This window comes from Pelophylax lessonae, assembly GCF_965119305.1.
Source record: "Pelophylax lessonae genome assembly, chromosome: 5".
NCBI lineage: Eukaryota > Metazoa > Chordata > Amphibia > Anura > Ranidae > Pelophylax > Pelophylax lessonae.
The window spans coordinates 535650434-535666300 of NC_138772.1; the positions used below are offsets into that span (position 1 = coordinate 535650434).

Genomic DNA, 15867 nt, shown 5'->3' on the forward strand with positions numbered 1-15867 from the left:
GGTGAAGCAGTGCCGCACTCAAGTACAGTTAATCTTCCCAGAAAATTGTACATAGTTTATTCAAGCTGGAGTATCCCACTCATTCCCTTCTCCTTTCCAAGTTCTCAATAAAACAACAAAAACCAAAACCCCTAGACTGTTTCTTGACTGAGCCAAGCACTTTAAAGTCACTAAACTATTGTGCTGTTGCTATGGGTAACCCAGGGGAACCTTTCACTAGCAGCTCCCAAGGGAGTAGTGTTACAATAAATTTACAAAACAAATATAGAAATTGCTTTATTTTCTCATTTCGCCATCTTCTTTCTCCTTTTCTACTCCTCGTATATACAAAATATTATCACATTTTATAAGTACCTCCCTAAGATGTCCAGACAATGCCCCATCAATTTACTCTGTATTGGCGAAGTTCAACTGCATGTTCATGTAGCCATCCACAGAGACCAGGTATCCTTAGTATTCCATACCCCACTTCAGTTTCAATATTATTGACTTACTCATAAGGCCATTAAGGAATGGTTTTGGGTTTAGTGGCAAACTCATTCTTTTGGTGAGGCCACCGCTGATCTACAGACCAGTTAAGGAAGAAAAAATTTCCCTGTGGAATGTGGAGAACACACCGCCAGAGAGAGCAGGAAATGACTAGAGGTACTCGTTATGAAAGCAAGAATTGGCATTTCTGTAAAAAATTGAAAGTATATACACCTGTCAAACAGGTGTGGAAAAATTGGGCTTTGGGTGTTGGTGGGGACTTCACACCATAAACCTATAGAGGACAATTGATGAAAACAGAAATTGGCCTTTTTTTTAAAAAAACATTGCAATGATATGCACCTATTAAACAGGTGTGGAAACATTAGGCTCTGGGTGTTGGTGGTGCCTTCACACCGTAACCGTATAGGGGTACTCTTGATGAAAGCAAGATCGACCTTACTGTAAAAAAATGTAAAATATATGCACCTGTCAGGTGTGGAAAAATGACTCCGTAGGTGTTAATTGTGCCCATGAATCATATACCAAGAATTTACTTCAAGATAAAATCAACACCCACAAAGCTAGGCCACCTAGACAGCCTTGCAGAAATTCCAGATCCCAAGAACATTTTATCAGGGAGATTAGCATCAGGGGCTTGATAGCTGCTGCTAATACAGGACTGATTTATTTTGACAAATGTCAACAGAGTCTGTGGACAGACATGCTCTTGTATCTGTCACAAAACCTCCGGCAGCACTGAATGCCCATTTAGAAAGCACACTGGATGCAGGGCAGCCCAGCCGCTCAAATGCATACTGGGCAAGTTCTGGCCAGTGGTCTATTCTGATGACCCAGTAACCCAGTGGGTTGTCTACCAGAAAGCCGCTTTGGCCCCTAGATAATCTTCCACCATTTGATGCAGATGCTGCCGATGGGATGTGGAAGCTGACAGCCCTGGGTGCTGAGGATTAAAAAATATTTTATATGCATCACATAGGTGGCCTCCTTCTCCACCTGTTCTCCTTTGACCAACAGAAGCCTCAAAACTACCTTTTCCCTGAGACTGTAAGCTACCAGAGTCTGACAAGGTGTTACATAAACTCCTCTTTAAGATGTCCTCAAGATATTCCATTCTGTGCTCCCTCTGCGAGGGCAGGATGAGTTCCAAGACTTTCCCCTTGTAACGGTGGTCAAGGAGGGTTGCCCACCAATAATGATCCTTCTCCTTGATGCCACAAATTCTCGGGTCCTTTCGCAGGCTTTGAAGAATAAGGGAGCCCATGCACCAAAAGTTTGCGGGGGCATGAGAAGAAGAGTTATCGGGGTCACTGAGGATTACACTATCTAGAGCTGTTTCCTCCCAGCCGCGTACTACTTCCAAGGTTTCTGGGGACTGAAAACCATCACTTAAAGCTTTGACGTATGTCTTCCTCTGCTTCAATGCCTCCAAAACTGACAGAATCCTCCTCCTCTTCCCTCTCCTCTTGTGTGTTCTGTGGCATTGCAAGAATGATGTCTACATAAAGTGGGCCTTGAGAGGAAAGGAAGTCTTCCTCTTTCTCCTGTTGCTCTTCCTCAAGTGCCCTGCCTATAATGCCATGCAGAGTATGCTCCAGCAGGAACACAAGAGGGATAGTGTCACTGATGCAGGCTTTGTCACAGTTCACCATCCTTGTCACCTCCTCAAATGGTGACAGTGCAGTGCATGCATCCTTTATCAGCAGCCATTGGCGTGGGGGAAAAAGCTGAGCTCCCCTGAGCCTTTCCTTGTACCATACTCATACAGGTACTCGTTGATGGCCCTCTGCTGCCACTGCAGCATTGCCAAAGTTGAGTTCCACCTAGTGGGCATGTCGCAAATAAGGCGGTTTATGGGTCTCCTATCCTTTACACAGGCCAGCTGAAGCACTGCATGACATCTTTTAGACTGACTCATTAAATAACACCTTGAATGCTTAGGGGTCATAGGACAATTCAGCAGAGGAGGGCATGGAGGAGGAGGAGGAGGAGGAGTGGGTTGAGCTGACAGATCTTGCATCATCACCACCAGCTGTGGGTGGCGGAAAGTGTATTTTCTTTTTTTTTTTTTTTTTTTTGCTGCAGGAGCTGGGGCAGAGAAATTGTCCTGCTATACTCTATCTGGTAGTGTGCTGCTGGCAGACCTGTTGCAAGGACCTGTGACACCCTTTGCTATACCATCATCCCTGTCAGTGGAGGCTGCTGAGAGGCCATGAGATGTTGCGGGAGTAGACATGAAAGGTGAGGAGTGAGGGGGAGAAGAAATGTACCCCTTTTGTGTGACTTTCAGGTGCTCTTGCCAAGGTGCTGAGTGATGGGAGATTAAATGCCTTTGTAAGCTTGTGGTACCCAAATGGCTGATGTTTTTGTTACACTTAATCTGCTTGCAGCAGAGATTGCTAATTGCAACAGTACGATCAGCTGCACATGTGCTAAAAAAAAGCCCACACAGCTGAGTTGTGGGAGATGGGCCAGGAGATAAAAGCTCAACAATCTGATGGAATAGGTTGGTTGTTCTCTATTGTTCCATAATGGCTGCAGCTGGAGGTCATCCTGCTTCATTGGGGTTATTCCTCCCCCTCACTTTCCTCCTCTGATCTATCCGGCACCCAACTCACGTCAGTGACCTCATCATCATCATCATCCCCTCCATCCTCTTTATCACTGGAGTCTACTTGGCAATATGCTGTGGCTGGGGTAACATGACTATCAATTTGTTGTTTATCAGTGTTCTCCCCTCTCTGTAGGCTCATGTTACTCCCTTCCTCAACCTCAGAACCACCATCAGAATCAAGTAATGGCTGTGCATCATCAAGAAGCAAGTGTCTGGTGCTGTGTTCAAATAATTCAGCTGACTCCTTCATTCATGATGCTGTGCTGAACTATGGCAGGAGTAGTTGTGGACAAGGAGGCAGAAAAAGCTTCTCTGGCAACTGTGGTGGACTGCACACTAGTTTCAGCTTGGGTGATAAAGGATGAGGATGATTTAGTAAGCCAGACCACCACCTCCTCTGCATGCTGAGGCTGGATAGCATGGGCAACATCACTAAACAGAGACAAAGGTTCCCTGCCTGAGGACGGACCACGTCCACCTTTGCCTGTGCTACTGGCCCCCTCATAGTGGAATGCGAATGTCCTTGTTGGCCTCCAAGACATGAGTCAAAACCCAAATTACAAATTTTACTAGGAAATGTGTAATTGGATGCACTTAATTCAATGAAAAGTGGTGTTTGGTGCACTTTAAATTGAGTTCTGCCGCTGATAGAAATGTAAAAACTATAAAAAAAAAATTAAAAAGGGGAACAACGGTGTTGCAGTCTGAAAAAACTGCAAATGACAAATAATCATGCCTGACTGTGCTCTGTGTCCTGATTGGGGAAAGCCTTGCACCTGACCAGGTGCGTTGCTTCATCTAATTAGGGCTGCACAGTGCATTGTAGGGTGCTCTGCGGGCGAAAATCCCACCAAGCCTCCCACAAATTCGGATGTTCACCAAACGACCAGCAGGCGATGTTTGGGCCAAACTTTTGCTCGGCCCAAACTGTTCGCCCAACTCTTTTGGCAACCTGGGCTCAGAAAAAGTGGGTTGAATGATACTAGCCACTTATATCGAACTTTAGTGATTAGGTTGAAGCTGACATATCTCAATAAATTCAAAGTGTTCTCTGATTAGATCAGGTGGAGATTGTGACATTCCTGTCTTTCCACTTCATCTTATCAGAGAATGTTTTTCATTTACTAAGAAAATGCAATATTCCCTGAATGGTGCCCTTGCCCAGCAAGCAAACTACATTGCTCACAATGCAGAAGGGTAGTCACTCAGCATGGGACCCAGAAATTATTGGATATTGTTGTAGTAACGTTGTCTACTATAGTGGTTTAACACTTATAGAGCAGCCATTACCAACCAAGGCTCAAGGGAAACCTAGGGTTCTTCCAGAGGTTGCTAGGGGTTCATAGAGCTTTGACTTCCAATCTGAGAGTACTTGCATAGTTCTAATGCCACTTGACAGAGCCAGCAGCATGACTCCAATGATCTTTTTAGTAGTCTCTATGGGTGGAATTATTAGCACCAATGTTTCAGGAATCAAATCTCAACCTGCAACATCTGCTGTGTCTGACAGTATCTCTTCTTGCTGAGCCAACTGCTCTCTGCCTGATTCCTTAGACGACCTAGCTGTGTGTCTTGTTACTCTTGACCCCCCTCCCCCCAAACTTCCCATTTTAACCATGTCTCTGTACTTCCTGTTTGCCAGATTATTGTGCTCTCTCCAGTTAATATCTTGCTTTTATCACTTCTGTTGCCATCTGTATCTTTGCTACCACTCGTTACCGACCTTTGACTTGTTCCTCAAACAAAGCTTCTGCTTGATCCCAATCTGCAACCACTTGTTACCAACCTTTGGCTTATTTACTGACTATGCTTCTGCTTGATCCCTACATGATATACAGCATCTGCTACTGGATCCCAGCTTTCCCCCTCCCCCCCCCCCCCGGTGGGGAGATCCTGAGGATCGCAACCTGGTACCAACATGCAGCAAAACCCATCTCTTTAATCAAGACCTCTGGTGAATGCCGTTTAGTGCATAGAACCTGTACCTTGGGTGAGCCTACAACATCCACCATGGTGACCTGCCTACATACCTATCCTGCCAGTCAGTGGGAACCTCTCTACTGCGTTAGCTACTGGTCTCTGAGCCTGACCCCTGACTGTGACACAATGAAAGAGGAGCATTTGCCCCACTGACCACAAATGTAAGGGAAATTCTTCCCAATGGCCTCAATCAATTCATTTTAGCTGGAGCTCCCTGAGATCTAAAAAAAAAATGTAAGGATTCCTCTGGAGTAATAAGGTTGAGAAAGGATGTTTTAGATGGATTCCAAAGGTATGGTATATGTATAGTTACATTATTCTATGCTGGACCTATGTATTTATGTAGAAAATTCCATAGTTGGAATTCTTCTTTAACAGTTTTGAGTCACCCTTGTGCTGGGTTTCCATTTCAGAGTGTTTTATATTGGTTTGTTATTCACATTTATAGAAAGATTCTGGGAACTGAATTCAGGCACTGCTTTATGGGATGTCTATGAAAATAACCTATTTCTCTAATCTTCAGGTTCTGACAGGTTGGCGCGCAGGAAGCAGGAATTTAACAGAGAAGCAGAAACTTGAAGCAAAACAGCTTTAATCTAAGAGCTGTACTTTTAGAAATCTCTAGGATTATTTATATTATACTTTTGCAACTTTTAATATGAAACTGTCAATAAAGTGGATTGGGCAGTGGATCAAACCTACAAACCAAGGCTTGAGTATAAATCAAGCACATCACCAGTGAAGCTAATTTTTAAATGACAGCTTTTCTCTAATCCGGAACATAGTCTGAAAGCACTCATCCCCCTCCTTCTGTCCCATTGTATAATTTTATTGCATTCTTCTGACTTGAATATAGTCTCTTCACAGTCTGCTTTTTTATGTTCTATTTAAAATTATTTTACTTTCCTCCAAAAAAGTTTATCCTCCTTTACTAAATATTATTTTCCTATTTAAAAAATAAAATAAAAAAAAGTCAACTGTCCTGTTATACTGTAACTTTGAAGGATACTTTTTGGAGTGTATTGTTTTACTTGAAGTGACCAATTGTATTTGCTATTTTTCGACTGAACTGTCTATTGGCTCTTCCATGGTGGAGACACTGTAGATATAGACAACAACCAATATAGACAAAAGCTTGCGGATACCTGACCATCACACCTATATGTGTTTTTGAACATCTCTTTCTTTTTTTTTTTTTTTAAATAAATTTTTATTGAAGGTTTGCATAAGAAAAATAGTACAATCAATACACGTAAACCAATATTGACTGGAACAACGATAATACATATGAACATGTCAGAAGAGGATCACATAGAATCTCATAGAAACGTAAAAGGCACTTTTACCTCAAAATTAACAAGGGTAAAATGTAGGCACAAGTTGGATGGACAGGGATATACACTTGTAGGGGAGGGAACGAAGTTTCAAACAAAGAAGATGCAAATATATGGTAGGGTTCACTTTAATACCTTTACAAGGCTGGGGAGCAATAACTACTGGAGGTCCAGGGTGACCAGTTTCGAGAGAACCTGGCCCCCTGAGACAAAGAGAAAGCGTATGCTTTTTCCATAGAGAATTGGTTGTTGACTGAGCGGACAACTTCAAGGTGGGAAGGGGGATCTGACTGTTTCCAATGTTTCGCAATCGCGGATCTAGCCGCAATGAGAATGTGGGTATATACTATATGCATATCTCGAGGGATAGTTTCCAAGCCTAGAGACAAGAGAGCCATGGCCGGGGTAATGGGACGAAGAATCCCAGTAACAGACAAGAGGATCTCGGACACCCTCCTCCAAAAACCTGACATACTTTTGCAAGACCAGAATATGTGATACATATTGCCTATTTGGCCGCAGCCACGCCAGCACATGGGATCCGAGTGAGCATAAAATTTGGATAGTCGGTATGGCGTTAAGTACCATCTGGTTAGAATTTTCTGGGACTGTTCCCAATGTGTCACACATTTAGAGGATTTATAAGCGCTTTGGACTGCGAGTTGCCATTGGGCCTCAGAGAAGTTTGTCCGAAGATCCTCCTCCCACTTAATCATATGGGATGTTTTACAAAAGGACAATTTATTTTGAAGGTGGTTGTAAAATAGGGAGATTCCTTTAACCTTGGTGTTGGTGGAAAACATGTAATGCCATACGGATGATGGAAGGTAGAATTGGGGAGGGGGGTATTTGCGAAGGAAACTGGAAATGGAGTTGTATTGAAAGTTGGTGGACGCAGGCAATTGAAATTCAGACTGGAGTTGTCCGAAGCTTTTGAGGTCTGTGTGAGTGTACAGTTGGGACACCCTGCTGATCCCCGCCGCCGTGAACTTAGAAAAGGGCACATAGGGGAGGAGAATTTGAAGAGTCTGCAGGGAGAAGGACACTAGGGTAGTGGGGGCAGTGGAATTCCGACTAGTGACTAATGTTCGCCAGGCTGTCAGTGTCGATTGTGTGGTGATGGGGTATGCAGGAAGGGAGAGGGGTTTCCAAATGTCTGCCAGGAGTAAATGGTGCATATTTGGAGATTTAGAGAGGAGGGATTCAAGCAGTATCCACGGGGAGGTAGGGGGATGAGAGGTCCATTGTCTGATGGGAGTGAGATGGGCCGCCAATAGGTAGTCCCGTAGATCAGGGAGGCCTAGACCCCCCACTGATTTGTGATGAACCATGTGAAGATAGTTACATCTAGCCCGCTTTTTCTGCCAGACCAGGGTTCGGAGGATCTTTTGTAAGGTATTGACGTAGGATACGGGAATTTGGACCGGAAGGGTACAGAATACATACAAAATTTTTGGCAGAGATATCATTTTAAAGGCCGCAATCCTGCCTGACCACAACAGTTCGGTACGGGATATATTTTGCGCATCAGATGAGATGTTAGAAATGAGGGAGCGCAGATTAGTGGGGATTAAGTTAGAGAGAGGGTAAGTGAGTCGCAGGCCCAAGTAGGGAACGTCGGCCGTCGTCCATGTGTAAGGTAAGGTAGATTTTAAATGAGTAACAGTGGCTTCATGGACCCCCATATTCAATATGAGGGATTTAGTGAAATTCACTTTGTAGTATGAGACTGTGCTAAAACTTTGGAGAATGTGGTGGGCCGCTGGAAGGGATACTACGGGATTCGTGAGGCTGAGGATGACATCGTCGGCGAACAGGGTAATTGTATGTTGGGAGTGGGCGACTTTGAAGCCATGAATCATACGGTGGTCCCTCATGGAGATGGCCAAGGGTTAAATATAAGGGGGGAGAGGGGGCAGCCCTGGCAGGTGCCATTGGTTATATGGAATGTTTTAGAAAGAAGACCCGAAGATAGGATTTTGGCCGAAGGGGAGGAGTAGAGGGCTAATATAGCCGAAGCAATAGGACCTGAAAATCCAAATCTAGCGAGCACCGCCTTCATATACCCCCAGTGGACGCGGTCGAATGCCTTCTCCGCATCTATGGAGAGAAGCAGAGAAGGCACTCGAGCACGCTCCGCCTGGTGCATAAGATTGATCACTCTCCTAGTGGCATCTGGGGCTTGCCTGCCTTTGATAAATCCCATTTGATCCGGTCCTATCAAATCAGGCAAGACTGCGGCTAAACGATTCGCTATTAATTTGGCATATATCTTAACGTCAGTGTTGAGAAGTGAGATAGGTCGGAAGTTTGCAGGGGTATTAGGAGGTTTACCTGGTTTGGGAAGGGTTACCACATGGGCTTGTAGCATTTTGGGAGGGAATGATGCAGAGGTAGCTGCATCTGAGAACATGGACAAAAGATGCGGGGAAAGGATTTCTTGAAGGGATCGATAATATTCGTTAGTGAGTCCATCTGGACCAGGGGATTTACGTATAGGGAGCGATTTGATGGTTTTCACCAGTTCGAGGGGAGAAAAGGGGGCATTAAGGAAATCCTGCGCTTCCACTGTGAGTGAAGGGATTTTGAGGTGTCGGAGGAAGTTTTGAATGTCTATGTCCGTAGGTTGCGGTGTAGATGAGTCTAATTGTAGGTTATACAGCGAGCCATAATAATCCGCAAATGCGTCGGCTATGGCTTGCGGATGGCGGAGAGATTCGCCCGAGTGGGGGTGTGTCAGGGAGTCTATTTTAGTTTTAACTCTGCGAGCCTTCAGTCTGGAGGCCAGAAATTTTCCGGCCTTATTATGAGATGTGTAATAATTTAGTCGCAGACGTGCTAGCAATTTGTCGTGTTTCTCCCACAGGAGCCTGCGTAAGTCGAGTCTCAGAGTCGTGAGTTTGGATAGGGTGGTAGGCGATGGTGACGCCTTGTGCTGTGCGTCTAGAGTGTGTATATTATGTAGTAGTTCGGTAAGGCGAGAGTTAAATCTTTTCTTTAGCTTAGATCCGAGTTGAATCAGGAGGCCTCGGACAAAGGCCTTGTGGGCTAGCCACACTGTAGTAGGGGATACGTCAGGAGTGACATTAAGGCTAAAAAATTCTCTCAAGCGGGATTGGAGTGAGGGGGCAAATTCCGGGTCGGTCAGGAGGGAGTTGTTGCATCTCCACAAAAACGTGGAGGGATTGCAATTGCCTGCGTCAAGTGTGAGGTGAATGGCTGCATGGTCGGACCATGTAATTGGGGAAGTTTTTGTATCGGTAACAGCTTGGAGAGTGGGGGTGTCCACTAGAAACAGGTCAATTCTGGAATATGTGCCATGTCTCGGGGAGAAATAAGTGTAGTCTCGCTCGTCGACATGGTGGTAGCGCCACACATCGTGGACCTCCTCAGATTTTATTAGCGATGCCAGAGATGGAGTCCGGGATGGTTTTTTGGAGGAAGAGTCCACGATGTGGTCCACCACCAGGTTGAAGTCTCCACACACAATCAATTTACCTTGTTTCACTTTGTTAATTTGAACCCAGAGTTTTCTCAAAAAACTTAATTGATGGGAGTTAGGGGTATACACATTAACTTTGGTGTAAAGACAGTTGTCCAGTAGGCATACTAAAATGATGTATCTCCCCTCTGTGTCCGTCACCACCTTGGAGGCCGTGAAGGAGACAGAGTCAGCAATGGCAAGCATGACGCCCCGCTTTTTAGCATTAGTCGATGACAAGAAAACGTGAGGGTATTTTGCATGGCGGCAGACAGGAGTCTTGTCACTATGAAAATGCGTTTCCTGGGCAGCGACAACGTCAGCTTTGGAGCGTATGGCTTCATTCCATAAGGAGAATCGTTTGGCGGGGTGATTAAGCCCCTTGACATTTAAAGATAGGCATTGCAAAGGCATGGTAATAGGGTATGATGCAAGCGCTTAACACCAGAGGTGTGCAAGCGAGACGGTGATGGAAGTCAATATGTGATGTCTGGTGTGAGTGAGGAACCTGAGTGCAAAAAAGAAAACGTGCACTTACTCAGTCTTTCAGTCCTATTCAAAGGGGGATAAGAGGAAAAGTCTTGCGAAGATGTAGGCCACCAGCTGTAGAGATGAAACCAAAGGGGATCCGAGATAGTTGCAGGGATGGCTCGTGAAGTCAAGGAGATGTCGCTGCAAAAGGTGTTTCAGAAGACAGGAACAAAACAAAAGCACCAGCAATATGGCAAAACAATAACAAGAACACTAAAAAAGAGTCCCAAAGGACCAAAGAGCAACTGAGGCTGCAAAGCCTGTGGGGTCAGAGTACGGTAGCAAGTACTCTGTTACCTGAGAGGGCCCGGGATCCCGGCATGGGAATGGGAGCGTCCTCTATGAGTGCGAGTTGTGGTGGTTGGACCTTCTGGCGACGACCTGCCAATCCGGTTGCACATGGCGTGGAGAAGGGTGTCTGTTGGGCGCAGGAGTCGGCGGGGTGTCTGGCACTATCCCCCATTGGCGGAGCAGATGAAGGCCTTCATCTAGAGTAGCGGCATAGGAAGTGGAGCCTTGGTGCGTGATACACAACTTCGCAGGGTATTTCCACTTGTAGACTATGCGATGATTCCGTAAGGCTTTGGTGATTGGGTTCAAGTTTCTGCGCAGCTGAAGGGTGTGTTGCGAGTAATCCGGCAGCACTTGTATGGAGGCGGCGTGGTCAGGGAGGTTGTCCTTATGTCGAAAAGCTTCAAGAATTCTTTCCTTTGCTTGGAAGAAATGTATACGAAGTAACACATCGCGTGGAATTTCTTGCGGAAGGAAGAACGGTTTGGGGATACGGTGTATCCTGTCTATAGTGAGGTCTGCTGCCGATAGGTCTGGGACGGCTTTCTTAAATAAGTCGCGGGCATAGTGCGGCAGTTGATTTGGGGTCACAGATTCAGGGACGCCTCTGAGCTTTAAGTTGTTACGACGGGATCTGTCCTCTAAGTCCGCCAGTTTGGATTGCACACGGTGCATGTCTTCTTGGTATAGAGCGTGTGAATCAACCAATGCATTATATGATGTAGTGAATTTGCCCATCTTGTCTTCGACAGTACTGACCCGTTCTCCCAAATCTGCAATTTCCCCCTGGCATCGAGCCATAGCTGTGATAATGTTAGCCTGGAGGGAGGCATGCAAAGTGTTAAGCATACTTTTGATGGTTGTGTCCGACACTGGTTGCCCTGTAGTGTGGAATGAGGCAAAAACGTCCGGACAGGGAGACTGAGAGGGCTGTGTGTGCTGGTCAGAACTAACCTCCATGCTTGTAGCCTGTGCCAGGAGCTTGGGATCCATCCTCGGTCGGGATTTGACAGGGCTCTGTGATGAGGGGGTAGGAGGTGAGGATGCTCCGGAGCTGTATGTGGGAGTTCCAGGGCCTGCTTGCAGAGTGCACAGCGGTGAGAGAGCGTGCGCCCCTTCCCCCCGAAGGTCCGGAGTGCTGGCCACAAGAGGATGCCTTGCTGATCCTTGCAGCTTGTCCCCGCCGCCATTTTGGCGGAGCCCGGCGGGCACCGCCGGGAAGAAATCTTGCATTTTTTTAAGTGATGCCGTGTTATTCCGCCTCCGCCGGTGGGGCATAGCACGGGCGAGGGGTTCCGACGTCTGGTCCGTGGTGGAGAGCCGGTCAGAGGGCGCTGTGATGGGCAGAAGAAGGCTGTCGAGCCGGGACCTCACAGGAGCTCTCAAATCAAGCGGCCATTAGCTTCGGCGGTCGCCACGCCCCCTTGAACATCTCTTTCCAAAACCATGGGTATTAATAGGGATTTGCCCCACACCTCTTTTACAGCCTTTGTTCTTCTGGCAAGGCATTCCATAAGCATGTGTCTGTGCAAATATTTAGCCCACTCCGCCAAAAGAATATTTATGACGTCAACTATATAGGCAAGAAAACCTGTCTCACACTTGCCTTTCTAATTCCACCCCAAAGGGTTGAGTTCAGGGCTCTATACAGGCTACTTGAGTTCCTCAGTGCCAAACTGGTCAAACCATCTAAAAACACATCTATATGGAGCTAGCTTTGTGCATGTGGGAACTGTAAGGCAAGAACAAAAAAATGACCTTCTTCAAACTATTTCCCTAAGGTTGGAAGCACACTATTGTTTAAAATGGCTTGTATGCATTATCATTAGGGATGAGCCAAACTGCCCTAGGTTCTGTTCAAGCAGGGTCGCAGGGTCGCATGCCAAACTCAAACCCCATTGATTTTAATGGGAGCAAAATCTGTCAAATTAAAACAGCCCATTTTCTGGGCTAATAGGTAAGGGGGGAGTGGGGTGGGAGGTATACAAAAAGAAAAATCCAAAAACCAGATCCTTGTAAATCCTTCATCAATTACAATGCACACCTACCACGGTATTAAAAATCCCCAACAGCCCCAGCTGTCTTCAGCTATAAAAGGGAAGGGCCATGGATAGTGGTGACATCAATGCCCATATATGACCATGGCCATATTTAGTCAATGGTGTAACCTCTATGATTCCTACCCATTTGCTAAAAGGGGGGGACCTAATGCGCTACCAATGGAGTATATGAGAAAAAGATCTAAAAATGAAGCGAGAGTGTAATGGAAGTGGGGTGTATATAAAGATAAAGATAAAGAAATCCACAGCCAAACAATGGTGGTGAAGAATAAAGCTGCCAATACAAGTAGTGTCACCACATACAATGCAAAGATAGGTATTATAGATAGAATCGGCGCTCAATTCAAATTGGATTAAGTAATAAATATATAAAATCCAGCGTATATGTGAATAGAAACTATACAAAAAAATATATATGAGAAATATAAATGAAGTGCAAAATATAAACCCAATAAATCAAAAAAATAATACATACAGTACATCAATGAATGAAGTTGTGCAAAGTGAATCAACTGCAAAGATGTGCAAATAATCAATAAAGTGCTGATTGTGCAAAATAAAGTGGTCTGTGGACTAATAGGATACCAAAATATACTATATCTATAAGTTGCTGGTGAGAAAATTTGTGAGATTAGATCGATAATAAATCACAATTATAATCCAAACATAAAATGAATATAAATATATCCGTAAAGTGCTAGCGTGAATGTTCATATAAAGCAATCACAAAAAGTTCATAATCAAGTTCATGTGCAATTCCAAATGTGTCACCGATGTGAGCAATTTCTGCAGTGAATCCGACACTGAGTAAAATCTCACCTCTAAAATGATGGTAGTAAGCGTAGTAAGGAGACGCTGTCTCCAATGTGACTCCAATCCAAAATAGCAGGAAGGTAGATGGATGGTGGCTTCTATTACATCAGGGGTCCGCCTATTACTCTCCCTCTAAGATGATGGTGTTAAGTATGGTATAGATACACTGTCTCTAATGTGGCTCCAATCCAAGTGGTAGGGAAATGGCTCCTAATCATTCAGTGGTCCGCCTGTCACTCTCCCTCATGAAGATCTAAGAAGAGGCCTCATAGTGTAGTATTAATAAAGTATTTTATTGAAAAAAATAGTGAGTTACACTTTATAAGTTCAGCTCCGCAAAGTCGCGGTGGCATATAAAAGATATACTTCTGGTCACGGACGTAGACTGGAAGTGACGTCACCCGGCTCCTCCCAACGGGTTGCATCACAACCTATCGTGACTTTCTCAAGGGTATCAAATTATTATTATTATTATTTTATAGCATTATTTTGGTGATTTATTGGGTTTATATTTTGCACTTCATTTATATTTGTGCGTATTTCTCATATATATATATATATATATATATATATATATATATATATATCTTTGTATAGTTTCTATTCAAATATACGCTGGATTTTATATATTTATTAATTAATCCACTTTGAATTGAGTGCCAATTCTATCTATAATACCTATCTGGGCTGAACTATAAATGTCTCCTTTATGTGTTTGATACACCTTATTGTTTGATGCATAGAAACTGGACTACTCTTTCCAGAGGACCTATATTATGTAAGCATCATTGTCCATACACTTAGGCTTGCCATACATGGTCGAATTTCGAACGAATGTGCTTTCGAAAATCAGAAATTTTTGTGATTCGATGGTGCCACCATTGATTTCGAAATTTGACCAACGCAAGCCTTCAATTTCACATCATATTGCTACAGAAAATAACTTTTGTGGTTGGGAATCTTTGTTTCTTTCCGGGAATTTTATTTTCTTACAATCATGCGCATTTATTTTTTCGATTATATTTTTTTCACAATTCTCCCATCATTGATTCGAAAATTGTTTGTTTTCAAAAAATTTCCAACATGCCCGATCGCTCAAATTCGATGACCGCACAAAAATTGTCCGTTACCGCGAACCACTAATGGTGCGAAATTCGAACAAAAATTCTTAGATAAGATTTTCAAAAGAAAATGATTTCACAATTCTTCCCATGCATGGCCGGCCTTAATCTGTTGATGTTGATTTTGCACTGTTTCTTTTTGTGTTTTAATGATATGTGTATTTTTTCCAGTGTTTTCATACGCAGCATCCATAATTATCTCCTGAAGAGTGAATTGGGAAGACTGCACAATATATGTAACAATAATCTTTCTTTTATTTTTGAATAATTTTAACTTTGTATAAATAAAATTGAGATTTTTATAAAAAGATTTTCTCTTTTTTTATAGCACCTAAAAAAAAAACATTTCTCTTTACTCTCATTGTTTCTCAAATTTGAGGGGTGTAGTGCTTGTGATTTTCAGGCACCCAGATTAATTTCTTGTTATAGGTTACACAGAGCAGGCAAATATAGGCATGTTTGTTATTAAAAAAAAAGTGTTTACAAGCACTTCTGGATTAAGTCTGTTTCTGACACTTGTAGTTTAGAAGGTAAAATCAGTATTTTTTGCATGAAAATTACTTAAATTCCCCAAACATTATATATATATATATATATATATATATATATATATATATATATATATATATTTTTTTTTTAGCAGAGACCCTACAGAATAAATTGGAGATCATTGCAATACTTTATGTCACATGGTATTTGTGCAGCAGTCTTACAAACACAATTTTTTTGGGAAAAAATACACTTTTTTTTATAGAAAAATAAGAAAACAGTAAAGTTAGCCTAATTTATTTCTATAATGTGAAAGATAATGTTACGCTGAGTAAATTATATACCTACGATGTCATGCTTCAAAATTGCAAACACTCGTGTAATGGTGATAAACATTGGTACTTAAAAATCTCCATAGGTGAGGCTTTAAAAATTTCTACAGGTTACCAGCTTGGAGTTACAGAGGAGGTTGGATGCTAGAATTATTGCTCTCACTTAGCGATCGCGATACCTCGCATGCGTGGTTTGAACACTGTTTCATATGTGGGTGCGACTTGCGTATGCGTTCGTGTCTGCGCGTGAGTTTGGAGAGACAGGGCACTTTAAATATTTTTTTTATTATTTAATTTACTTTTTATTTTTTATTTTTACACTGTTCCTTTTT

General features: G+C 43.4%; 1 pseudogene across 1 annotated transcript; it reads right to left on the reverse strand.

The window, feature by feature from the left end:
• Nucleotides 1-276: 276 nt before the first annotated feature.
• LOC309556581 (small nuclear ribonucleoprotein F-like) lies at nucleotides 277-540 on the reverse strand (annotated as a pseudogene). The gene has a single exon. The product of its transcript is annotated as a small nuclear ribonucleoprotein F-like (transcript).
• Nucleotides 541-15867: the final 15327 nt, after the last annotated feature.